A 12,359-nucleotide genomic window follows, 5' to 3' on the forward strand; every position below is an offset into this window, starting at 1 on the left:
TGATTGCATGAACCATGGAAGTTTTTGTTTGTTTGTTTGTTTTGTTTGTTTGTTTTTAAAGAAAGCCATCAAGGGCTTGGAAAGCTTGTTTTATGTACCACAGCCCTAGAATAGAAAGAAAGAAAGCCCAGTGATAAATTTGAAGTGTTAATTGGGTAGAGAAAAATAGAAATTGTTTTGCTTGTATCAGGAATATAATTCTGGAATTTTGTAAATTTGCACTAGTGAGAAAAAGAAAATCACTTTTAATATCCCCTGAGTCTAAAGAGGTTCATCATAGCACAGGCTACTCATATGTTGATTTTGCATAGATTTTATAGCTTAACAAATGTTTTCATAAATATTATCTTAGTTCTCAAAAGAAACCAATGTTGCACATACAAGTCATTATAGCTACTTTACAGATGTAGTAACCAAGAATCACATGTGAAAGTCACATAGTTTAGTACATATTTGAATTCATTTTAATTTTAGTCCCTTGACTCCAGGGCCAGAGTTACTTCACTCCATTCTGATTCTCATTGTTTGTGTTTTCTTCATTTGATTCAAAAAGCTTGAACCTTCTAAATGAAGCCCAGTGACCTGATTAGGTCACCACCACCAATTCTCCTTATGTTTTTGGAAACATCTCAGAACTAAATGTACTAATCCAAGGCCAGTTTAAATTCATGTCCTTGTGATTCTATTTTCAGATAATTTTTGTTTTCCCAAGTGGCAAAGATACTGTTTACATTTTAATTCATCTTCCAGAAAGAGATATCTACATTGTATATGGGCAACATTTAGCCTGTGATGCAGTACATGAGACATGGTGGCAAAATGTTTCCTTACCAATTGCATGGATTGAAAAACCTATGTCTTAGTCGTGGGCAGGTGACAGACTTGCCACTTATACACAAAAGTCCCGGGAGTGAGATAATGATTATGCAAGACTAAAGTGACTCTTATTTTTAGGGTCATTTGAAAACCTGCCTACAGAGGACAGGGCCATATCTCCTTTAACATTGCATATCTAAGCTAATACAGTGCCTGGGACAAAATGCATGCTTAGTAAATTCTTGTTGAACAATTGAATAAATGGTTTTAATCAGTCTCAGCAGGCCTCCAGCACTCATAAAAGACTACATAGCCTTTAACATCCAATTCAGCAATCATTCATTCAGCCAGTCAACAAATATGTAATGAGTACCTTTATGTTCCATACTGATACAGGAAGGCTGGGCTCCTGGCCAAATCCCACCCTTAAGCCTGGAACTGTGGTCCTATGTGAAAATAGCTGATCCTGCTTTTCTGCCCAAATGTTGCTTTTTTGGCCTACCATGCCCCAATGCTGTGCCCATAAAAAGACTTCAATTTGCATCCATGACTGCACGCATCAGCGACTTGTGTTGCTCTGTCCGCTGAAGTTTTTTTATGGGCACAGGATGGATGAAAAAGGATTGTTCCCTTGAACTTGACCCCTTCATGGGCAGGAACTGGAGTAGCTCATTTCACTCAGCCTGCCGCTGGCCACACCTCACAAGAGGGATTGTGCAAACAAGAGAGTGCAAGAACCAGAGGGAAGGAATGCTGAAAGTGGCTGGTCACTCTTTTCTGGTGGAAGCAGGGTCTATGTGAGCCCTGCTGCAGCATCCAAGCCCCTACCCTCTGGGAACCTGGGTTCTTGTCTGGCATCCAAGAAGAATTGGGTCACACGAACGGATTGAAGGGTAGTGTATGTGAAGGATTTTACTGGGCAATGGATGTGACTCTCAGCCGAATGGAGAGTCGGAAAGGCGTTGGTGTGGGAAACAGGTAACCTTTCCCTGAAACTGCACCATCTGAAGTTAGCCATGTCTATCCATAGTCTCCGGTGCACAGCTGCTTATTTCCCCAATGTTCACCAGCTTGTATCCTCGATGTTAAGCAGCTTGCATCCCCAACCACTTGCATCAGCCACTTGTGGGGCTCTGTCAGCTGCAGTCTTTTTATGGGGACAGGACAGGGGTGGCAGTCCAAAAGAGTGGCGTTTGGGTGGAAAAACAATGTCAACTGTTTCACTTAGGGTCATAGTTCCAGGCTGAAGGGTGGGATTTAGCCAGAAGCCCAGCCATTCTGTATTAATAGTACTTTAGGTGTGGAATAAATACATGAAAAATAACTCATTGAATTTATATTGTAGTGGCAAGAGGCAGAAATGAATAAGACAAAAATAAAATATTTAAAATATTAGATGATGAAACAAGATAAGGACAAAATAAGTCAAAAGATGGAGATAAAAGGGTTGGTTTACAAGTGATGGGCAGAGTAGCCAAGAGCATCTTTAATTTGTGAAAACTATTATTATCTTCATTTCATATTTTTAACTACCAAACAGGGTATCTTAAAATTCACATATATTTCTATTCCATTTTATAGGCTTATAATTGAATGCTGATTTTTCATAGTACCATATACATACATAAATGTCATAGGATTTGTCATCTACGAACTTCCATTTCAAGGGCTACCCTCTAACAACAGTGAAGGATTTGTAGGACACACATGATACACATTAGACAGACTCTTGATGTTGGGATGGTGTTCAGATTAAAGCTTCAGAAGCTCACAGACCCAAAGAGACAAACCAAACCCACTGAAAATAAATAAAAGTGGTTTACAGACTTTACAGAAAGTGTTTCAAACATAGAAAATCAAGTCATATAAATGTATCAGATAAAATTTATTTTCTAATTGAAAATCTTGAGCTTTCAAACAACTGCAAAAATAAAATAAAATGAGGTTTTACCTAGTAGTTATTTAGAGCCTAGCAATGATTTGGCTGAATATTTCTACAACACCAGCAATCAAACTGTATGAATCTACTTGTTGAATCATTGTAACCAGCAAAAATTGGTTTTGTAAGGCAAGTTTAGAAAATAGGACTTGAAAGAGAAACTTACACAATACAGAAAGAACTATATGAAAATATCAATTAGAATAATCAATAAAACAATACTTCTGAGAAGTAGATTTTAAGATATAATATAGCCAGGATCAAAAGGGAGGAAAAACAGATGCCTTTTTTCTTTAAGCATTTCTTACTTTCATTTTTTGGTAGGCAAGCAGAGTTGAAGACATTTACTTTACAAATTGGCGAGACAAAGGTTCTTCAAAGTTCTCAACACCTTTATTTATTGACTTAAAAGATTTAAGTGTTTATCTCTCTGTACAAACATGTACTGAATCTTTTCATATACATTAGGTTGAATCATATGAAATAGCTGATATGCAAAAAAGGCTATTTTATACAGGCCTATCCCATACTTTTGTAACATGAACATTATAGATTTTTTTAAAAGAACGTGGTGAAAAATGAATATAATGGGCAGTTGTTTGTGCATTCCAATGAATAGTCTTTCGAACTGTATGGGTTCCTTTAGAGTTCAGTGTACTGGACTACAAAGCTTCAAACACAGTATAGGGTAGCAAAAACAAATAGTCCAGGTAAGTGAAGTCAAGTGAACTTCCTGGGTTTTTACTCATCCTTTTTTATGTCTACACATCCTTTGCTATTCACTTCACATATATTGCCTATTGAAAAACTTCTTTGCTAATTAAAGAATCCTTCCTAGGTTAGATACATCTGCACTTTCCTCTCTACCCTCACATTTTGTTTTGAGAGAGAGGGGAAAGATCGTGTTCTGTCCGTTACAGCTTTCACCTTTATATCACACTTTTGAAAATAACTTAGATTTGGTCGGGCACGATGGCTCATGTCTGTAATCCTAGCACTTTGGGAGGCTGAGGCGGGTGGATCACGAGGTCAGGAGATCGAGACCATCCTGGCTAACATTGTGAAACCCTGTCTCTACTAAAAATACAAAATATTAGCCGGGCATGGTGGCAAACACCTGCCGTCCCAGCTACTCAGGAGGCTGAGGCAGGAGAATGGCGTGAATCCGGGGGGAGGAGCTTGCAGTGAGCTGAGATTGCAACACTGCACTCCAGCCTGGGCCACACAGCGAGCTTCTCTCTCTCAAAAAAAAAAAAAAGAAAGAAAGAAAGAAAATAACTTAGAGTTTAATTTTGAACAATTTGTTTAATCATTTTGAGGAATTAAAAGTCTTGTAAAAGAATCCAGAACTTGGACCGGCACAGTGGCTTCACACCTGTAATCCCAGCACTTTGGGAAGCTGAGGCGGGTGGATTGCTTGAGCCCAGGAGTTTGAGATCAGCCTGGGCAACATGACAAAACTCCATCATTATAAAAAAATCCAAAAAAACCCACGAAAGTTGTGCATCGTGGCATGTGCCTGTGGTCCCAGCTGCTTTGGAGGCTGAGGTGGGAGGACTGCTTAAGTCTGGGAGGTAAAAGCTGTAATGAGCTGTGATCACACCACTGCACTCCAGCCTGGGAAACAGAGCCAGACCCTGCCTCAATTAAAAAAAAAAAAAAAAAAAGGATTCAGAATTTAAATTTTAAAGTTCTGTCTTCACTATTCTGTTCATGGTTATTATTTACTTTATTGTTTCCCTTAATAAACTCACTTTGATTAGCATTTGTGGTCATAATATATAAAATATACAAGAAATTTCAAATGTGTAGGGAAAATTTTGATCATATTATTTTTACAAAGAATGCATACAAATATTATTCTAGGCCAAATATTATTCTAAGCACTTGGGTTATATGTCTAAACAAAGCAGAAGTTTCTTATGGGATTTCCAGGCCCTCATGGAATGTACATTTCAGCAGGTAATATTTTCAAATAGATTTTAGTAATCCAAATATTTAATGCCAGATGATATTTTCGTTTATTGTACTGGAGACCTGCTTGATAACAATTTTTAAAATACAGCAAAAGAGAAAAATCACCTTGCAAAAAGTCAGGTTTTACTAAAAATACCATGCAAGATATGATGGCAAGATAAAGGAAAATCTACTAAATATCAAAAATCATGTCAATAGGGTTTCAACACAATAAACTAGGTTTATGGAGCTACAAGTATAAAAAAGAAAAATTCTTTAGTGTAGAGGCTCTTCCCAAAAGGCACAAAGAGGATTACAGATTTGGTAGAGATATGAAACAAGCAGGAATTAAATATTACCTTTAAAAATCACTGGACAATTCTAAGAATAACAATGAAGTAGCAAGGGAACCTTTAAAATACAATTTATCAGGGATTAGAAACATTCAAAATGCTTATTTTATTATGTCGCAATGATTAAAACTAAGTCATTCAATCTGAGGGGAGCAAAATTAGAAAGAATAAATTTTTTAAGAAAAGAAAACTTTCCTTAAACTCACGTTGTGTCACTAATAATTACATAGCATTTAACAAATAATAATTGGTAAAAACATATAGTAAATGCCATAACGTTGTACCAATTTAATTTCTAAACATGGCTGATTAAATAAGAGGGAAATGACCACTTTTGTCAAATGTGTCCTTTGATAGTAATGTGATATAAAATTTAGGAGTTCACCAGAGAAACAGCCCTATCTCTCTACTGGAAGATCCCTTTCCTGGAAGATCTCATCCTAAATGTCTGAAAATCTAACTGCTCTGAAGACCCATAGCACTAGGTAAAACCCACTGGTTAAAAACAGAAAGAAAGAGAGAAAGAGAGAAAGAGAGAAAGAGAGAAAGAGAGAAAGAGAGAAAGAAAGAAAGAAAGAAAGAAAGAAAGAAAGAAAGAAAGAAAGAAAGGAGGGAAGGAGGGAAGGAGGGAAGGAGGGAAGGAGGGAAGGAAGGAAGGGCATACAGCATCCTTTAAGTAACTTTTCTGAGACTTGCCCTGCAGCCCCAAAATCTCCCTCTGCTTCAATACTATCAATACTATCCAAATATATCTAACACAGACACTCCTTTGATAAACCTATGGTAAGTTGGAAATATCATAAGTTGAAAATGCATTTATTTTATTTTCATTTTTATATATTTCTGAGATAGGATCTCACTCTTTCACCCAGACTGGAGTGCAGTGGTGTCATCTTGCCTCACTGCAGCCTCTGCCTCCCTTGCTCAATCGATCCTCCTGCCTCAGCCTCCCGAGTAGCCACTGCACCTGGCTAATTTTTGTAGAGACTGGGTTTCATCATGCTGCACAGGCTGGTCTCAATCCCCTAGGCTCAAGTCATCCTCCCGCCTTGGCCCCGCAAAGTGCTGGGATTATAGGCGTGAGCCACCACATCCTGCTGAAAATGCATTTAATACATCTAACCTATTAAACATCATAGCTTAGCCTAGCCTGCTTCAAAGGTGCTCACAACACTTACATTAGCCTATAGTTGGACAAAATCATCCAACACAAGGGCTATTTTATTATGAAGTGTTTAATATCTCATGTAATTTATTGAATACCATACTGAAAATGAAATACAGAATGGGTGTGTGGGTATCCGTAGTATAGTTTCCACTAACTGTGCATTCCTTTTGCACTATTGTAAAGTTCAAAAATCATAAGTTGAACAATTTTTAAGTTGGGACCATCTGTACTTGACCAGCAGTATTGCAAACTGTGAAGCACATGTTTTCATGTTTTACTGTTTTCACATTAAAGAGAACTGTAGGGATGGTGGTATTTATCTCCTACAATTCCAGCTTGTACCAAATGATTGTCTTATTTTATTTGCAGGTTATTAATCTGCCCGTTTTTTCAACTCAGAGCATTTTGTACTTAGAGTAAATATTATAGGGCCTATAACTTTTCATTCTTGAGGGAATTTTTAAAAAATGTTTCATTTCATTGCCTCAATATCTTTTAAATCTTCAAACATCACTCACAGTGCTTGCAGTTCATATTCTGAATAGGATTTTTTTTAAAAGCAAAACTTAGAGCCTGCCATATTTATTTGGTATTTTTTCAATTACATATTTTAAAATAAAATTTAAATTTCAAATGTGGAATGATTGGAACTTATTGTCAAATGGAATTTATTTACCTCTGAAACCATTTCTTTTCTTTCTAAAAAAAGTTTGTATATGTTTATTGAATTTATAGATGGAGTCCCACTCTGTTGCCCAGATGGGAGTACAGTGGCACTATCATAGCTCACTACAGTCTTGAACTCCTGAATTCAAGGGATCCTTTACTTTAGCCTCCTGAGTATCTGGGATTACAGGCACATGACACTATACTCAGCTATTTATTTATTTATTGAGAAGAGGTGTCTCTATATCGCCAAGGGTGGTCTTGAACTTCTGGCCTCAAGTGATCCTCCTGTCTCAGCCTCACGAGTCACTGGTATTACAGGCATGAGCCACTATGCCCACCCCACTTCTTTAGCATCAGTTTATTTTAAAAATAAGAATTCAAATATAAAAATTATGTTGCACAAAGGTTAATTCAACTCTATCTTTTAAAAAGTTCCCTTGGAAATTAGCGAAAAGGAAAGTCATAGCTTCTAATTTATCTATTAGTCAATTGCAGTATATTTTCTAGTGAACACATATTTCAATCTCAGATCATGATGAACAAACAGAGAATTATGAATGAATTAATGAAAAGAATGCACTAAAGAAAAAGTTGTACTTATTGAACACTGAATTTTATACGAAAACTTCAGCCAGGATGGTACCCAGATTGCTTTTAACATATTAGAGGACATTTGGCTCTGTTAGAAGTGATGTATCCTCTGGTGGTGTTAGAACTACATCCAATAATGACTTGTTTGTTATGGTTCAAAAGAAACAGTAGAGTGCTTTTGATTGTGCTTTCATAAATTTATTTTGGGCTTACTTCTAGTTGCACTGCCTTAAATTTTATTTAGATCATCACAGACCTTATATATCTTAAATTAAATTATTTTACTTCTAAATATCACCCATGCCTTTTTACTCTGTAAGGTGTTACTAAAACTGCAAACTAGTCACTTAGGAGGAGTAGGATGACTTCATTTAATTCTGTTGAGATCCATGCTTTCTAAACTCCTTTTACATTTTTTTTTCCCTCAAATTTTGTTGGTTTATGTTTACAAAGAATTCCTCTCGATTCTCATTTCTAAAACTAATAAAGCTAATTCACAAACACTAGAAATACTTGGGTGACTGATGGAGTTTAATTATACCAAAGGAGCAAAAAAAACCCACCTGAAGCAACAGTGGTTGATAACTGGTGAAGAACAGTGCTAGCTGGAGCAGGCAGAGTCTGGGACTTGCTGATTCAGCCGTGTGAGGAACAGCAGGCATGCTAAGCAGGGAGAAGGAGCACAGCTGCAAAGAGCAATGGTGCTGACAACGGATGCTTTCAGGGTCTGTGCTGTGTAGAGGAAAAGTTGCTGGCAGTCCAGGAAACCCTTGTTCCCACACGGCAGCAATTCCAATCTTCAGGATTATTTCTTGATTAAAATATAAAGCAGTGAAAAGGTAAAAGACATGCAAATTTATTTTTATTTACTGTCTAGTCAATAATAGCTTTTTACCCTGGAGAAAATAAATGTTGACTTTTTTTCTTTGTTTTTAAAGAAAATGGGGAGACAGCACCTTCTACACTGATCACTTTTAGATCCGTATTTTGTGATATTCATCAATGTACCCTCATCAGAGCATCTGCTACTCTGTGGAAAGTTATAAATAGAGTAGTCAATTTCCAGTACAAATATTGCAGGCCATTCTAAGGCGATTTTTTTTTTTTTTTTCAGATGGAGTCTCACTCTGTCGCCCAGGCTGGAGTGCAGTGGTATGATCTTGGCTCACTGCAGCCTCCACCTCCTGGGTTCAAGCAATTCTCCTGTCTCAGCCTCCCAAGAAGCTGGAATAACAGGTGCCTGCCACCATGCCCGGCTAATGTTTGTATTTTTAGTAGAGATAGGGTTTCACCATGTTGGCCAGGCTGGTCTTGAACTCCTGACCACAGGCTATCCACCTGCCTTGGCCTCCCAAAGTGCTGAGATTACAGGCATGAGCCACCTCGCCCGGCCTCTAAGGTGATCTTATCCTATAAACTAATCTCCAGCATTTAACAAAATAGAACAATACTGGTGTATTAGTTCATTCTCATGTTGCTATAAAGAACTGCATGAGACTGGATAATTTATAAAGAAAAAGGTTTAATTGACTCAGTTCAGTAGGGCTGGGAGGCCTCGGGAAACTTACAATCATGGCGGAAGAGGAAGCAAACATACTTCACATGACAGCAGGAAGGAGAAAAATGAGAGCTGAGCCAAGGGGGAAGCCCCTTATAAAACCATCAGATCTCAGGAGAACTTACTCATTATCACAAGAATAGTATGGAGAAACTGCCCTCATGATTCAATTACCTCCCATGAGGTCCCTCTCCCAACACGTGGGGATTACAATTCAGATTACAATTCAAGATGAGATTTGGGTGGGGGCACAGAGCCAGATTATATCAACTGGCAAAGTATGGCCTCCAAAATAAAATTCCTAAACTTTAACCATGTCCCATTATTTCCATTTTCTTATATTTTCATATTCTTATTTAAACATCAACTCAAATGGTTCTTCCTCCTTGTAGTCCTCTCTAAATTCCCAAGTCAGCATTATTGCTATCCCCGAAGTGTTCCTGAAGCTTAGTTTGCATTTCTATTATAATATTTATTTAATTCTGTCTGTATTATATTATGAAAAATCGACTCTTACAAAAGGAACAAATTACTGGTCTTTGTCAATACCTAAGGTCATTTTCACGCTTGTCTAACTCAAGGGTGTTTTCTCAGGATCTGATTTTATTTATCACCTTTGCTCTATATCTGTACTCAACAAAGGCGTGTTGGTAATAAATTGTTTTAGCAACCATTATGTGGTAGTAAAATGAAGGATTGATTTCTTTAAAGCCATAATTATTTATTTATAAACAGTTTAGAGGTTAAACTTTACTCAAACAAACAAAAAACCAGGTGACATTCTGGGGTGTGAGGGGCTGAGTCTCTCCTAGGTGTGGGTAACACCAGGCACTGGCTGCACAAGGCCAAAGAGGTTACATGGCGGCTCTCTAGAAACCCGACCGCACAGAGCTGCTACATTCCCTGTAGAGCATTCACTTCTTCCAAATCCAGTTTTATATGTGGAACCTCATCACCTGGTTCCTTTTTCAAGGTCCCCCTGGGAAGGCAACCATGATAGGCAGAGGGCCACATTCCTCTGGGAATTCCACAATGTGGAAGCCCTTCTTACCTGCCAGCTGTTGATGGGTTTCCTAAGAACCCATGGAAGAGGCCCCAGGTGAGGGGGAGCATACTGATGGACCCAGAGACCTTGGCATACATGTCTTTGATGCCAGTGAGCTGGCATATGGTGATGATGGCCCTGTGGCAGCAGACATCATAACATCTGGATTGTTTCTTCATCTTGATATGTCTCCTTTTAAATCTTAATGAAATATCATGGAATACTGTATGGTCTTCATATCGTTCTATATAACACAAATAGTGAATTGCTCTATTCTTTGCTTTTCTGAAAGCATCTATCCATTTAGTGGCTTTCCCAACAGCAAAACTTGAAGCTCCTTGTCCATTCCCCACAGCATCCAGGACACTTACCAATCTCTTTCTTCCCTCTTTTGCTGTCCTATTGAAAACATTTCCTACCTCAAGTATCCTGCCATCATAATTATAATATTTTTCTGTGTTGGGACCAGGGTCGGGGGGCTAAGACTGATGCCTCCGCACAAGTTTCCACTGCATCCTTGCTCTCATTTAATCTTCATCTTCCTCTTCCAGTCACATTCTTCTCTCTGCTGGGTCATGTTGGCCTCCTCCTTCTGTTCTTCCTTACTTTTTTGGGCAACGATCTGTACTGCTCCATTTTTAATAAGAGGGACATTCAGACCAGGCCACAGAAACCATAAAGCCCTTCACTAATGATCTGACCCCTGTTCAAATCCTTTCTTCTCTTCTTTTTAGTTCTGTTGCCTCTTCCTTTTCTTGCTCCAGCACCAGTCTCTGCTAAAACACCTTTCCACAGCTCATGTGCAGTGGAATTTCCTAGACAGTCACCTAAAAAGTGCAGCAACTACAATATCAATATCAAATTCCTGAGGAACTGAATTGAAAACTCAAATAAAACTGGTCAGCAAACAATTATCTGCTCTGTTACGAACAAAAGAAAGAAAGAAAAAAGACTGTGATAAAAGACAGCACTTCCAAATCTTCTCATCAGTGTATAATGTTAGTAAAACCACGAAAGCTGATTGTTCATGTTGGAAGTAAGTCTCTAATCCTTGGAGGCAGCACTGACCCAGAAAGACATTTTTGAGAAGATAGCGAGAGAATAAGAAGAAAGAAAAACTTTTGATATTGTTCCAATTGGTGCAGATATTGACTAAAAGGAAGGTTCTTATTTGTTTTGAAAATACATTTCTAATGCATATCACCATGAATATTATAGATAATAGTTTTATATTTTGGCAGCAATGGCGTCATCTGGAAATGATGGCGCTCCATAGTCAAGTAATCTGTATGTGATTACAACTAAGTGATTTGCAGAAGTACCATCGTGACAGCTATCACATCCCTATGCATCTTATTATTCTTTCTTCAAATGTTTATTGGTTCCCTTGTATCTAAAAACTGAGGGCACAGGGTGCAAACAGACTGATAAATATATATGCTCCTAGGAGAAGTTGCAGATGTAATCGATTTTGCTTCTAGAGATAGAGGAAAGGCTGGGAAAAGTAGGAGCAGCCTAATCTAGTTTCACGAAAGATTACAGTTTAATGAATAGGTGGAGATGGGTGGGGAATGAGAGATTTTCCATACAGAAGAATGAGTGCAAAGGACTGAGGAATGTAAACATCGGTAAGGTCAGACCTACTGAATTTGCTGAAGATCAATGGTGGGAATTGCAGCTCGGATAAGTATGAAGATGTATCCAAATGTGGAGGGCCTTGTATTTGAAGCTAAGCAATGGGACTTTAACCTGCTGGCTGGTGTATCTCTTTAGTGGGTATAAGAATGAACTAAAGCTTGTTAAAATGCCCAATTCTGAAAAATTCTCATTCAGTAGGTCTAGGATGAGGTTCAGAAAATCATTTTTAGCAAAAATGCTGGGTGACATTTTTTAAGATAGTCTTTGTTCAAAAATTAGCTGGGCGTGGTGGCCGGCGCCTGCAGTTCCAGCTACTCAGGAGACTGAGGCAGGAGAATGGCATGAATCTGGGAGGCGGAGCTTGCAGTGAGCCGAGATCACTCCACTGCACTCCAGCCTGGGCGCAAAACAAAAACAAACAAACAAGCAAACAAACACACAAAAAGATAGTCTGTTCGTACCTTAAGGAAACAGCAATTGTGGGATGTTGAGGCATTCTAACCAGAAGCACAACACTCTGCAAGATCATTTGGGGTGAGGAAAAGAAGGAAATTGGAAACACTTGTTTTGATTTGAAAGAACAGTTTTTTTGTAAAACCCACGGTCTGGGATGAAGGAGACCTGGA

At 38.2% G+C, this 12,359-nt stretch overlaps 1 pseudogene; it reads right to left on the reverse strand.

Annotated features, from left to right (window-relative positions):
• Positions 1-9,944: 9,944 nt before the first annotated feature.
• Positions 9,945-11,369, reverse strand: LOC112624387 (annotated as a pseudogene).
• Between the last annotated feature and the right edge of the window lie 990 nt (positions 11,370-12,359).

Source organism: Theropithecus gelada, chromosome 5, assembly GCF_003255815.1.
Source record: "Theropithecus gelada isolate Dixy chromosome 5, Tgel_1.0, whole genome shotgun sequence".
NCBI classification, from domain to species: domain Eukaryota; kingdom Metazoa; phylum Chordata; class Mammalia; order Primates; family Cercopithecidae; genus Theropithecus; species Theropithecus gelada.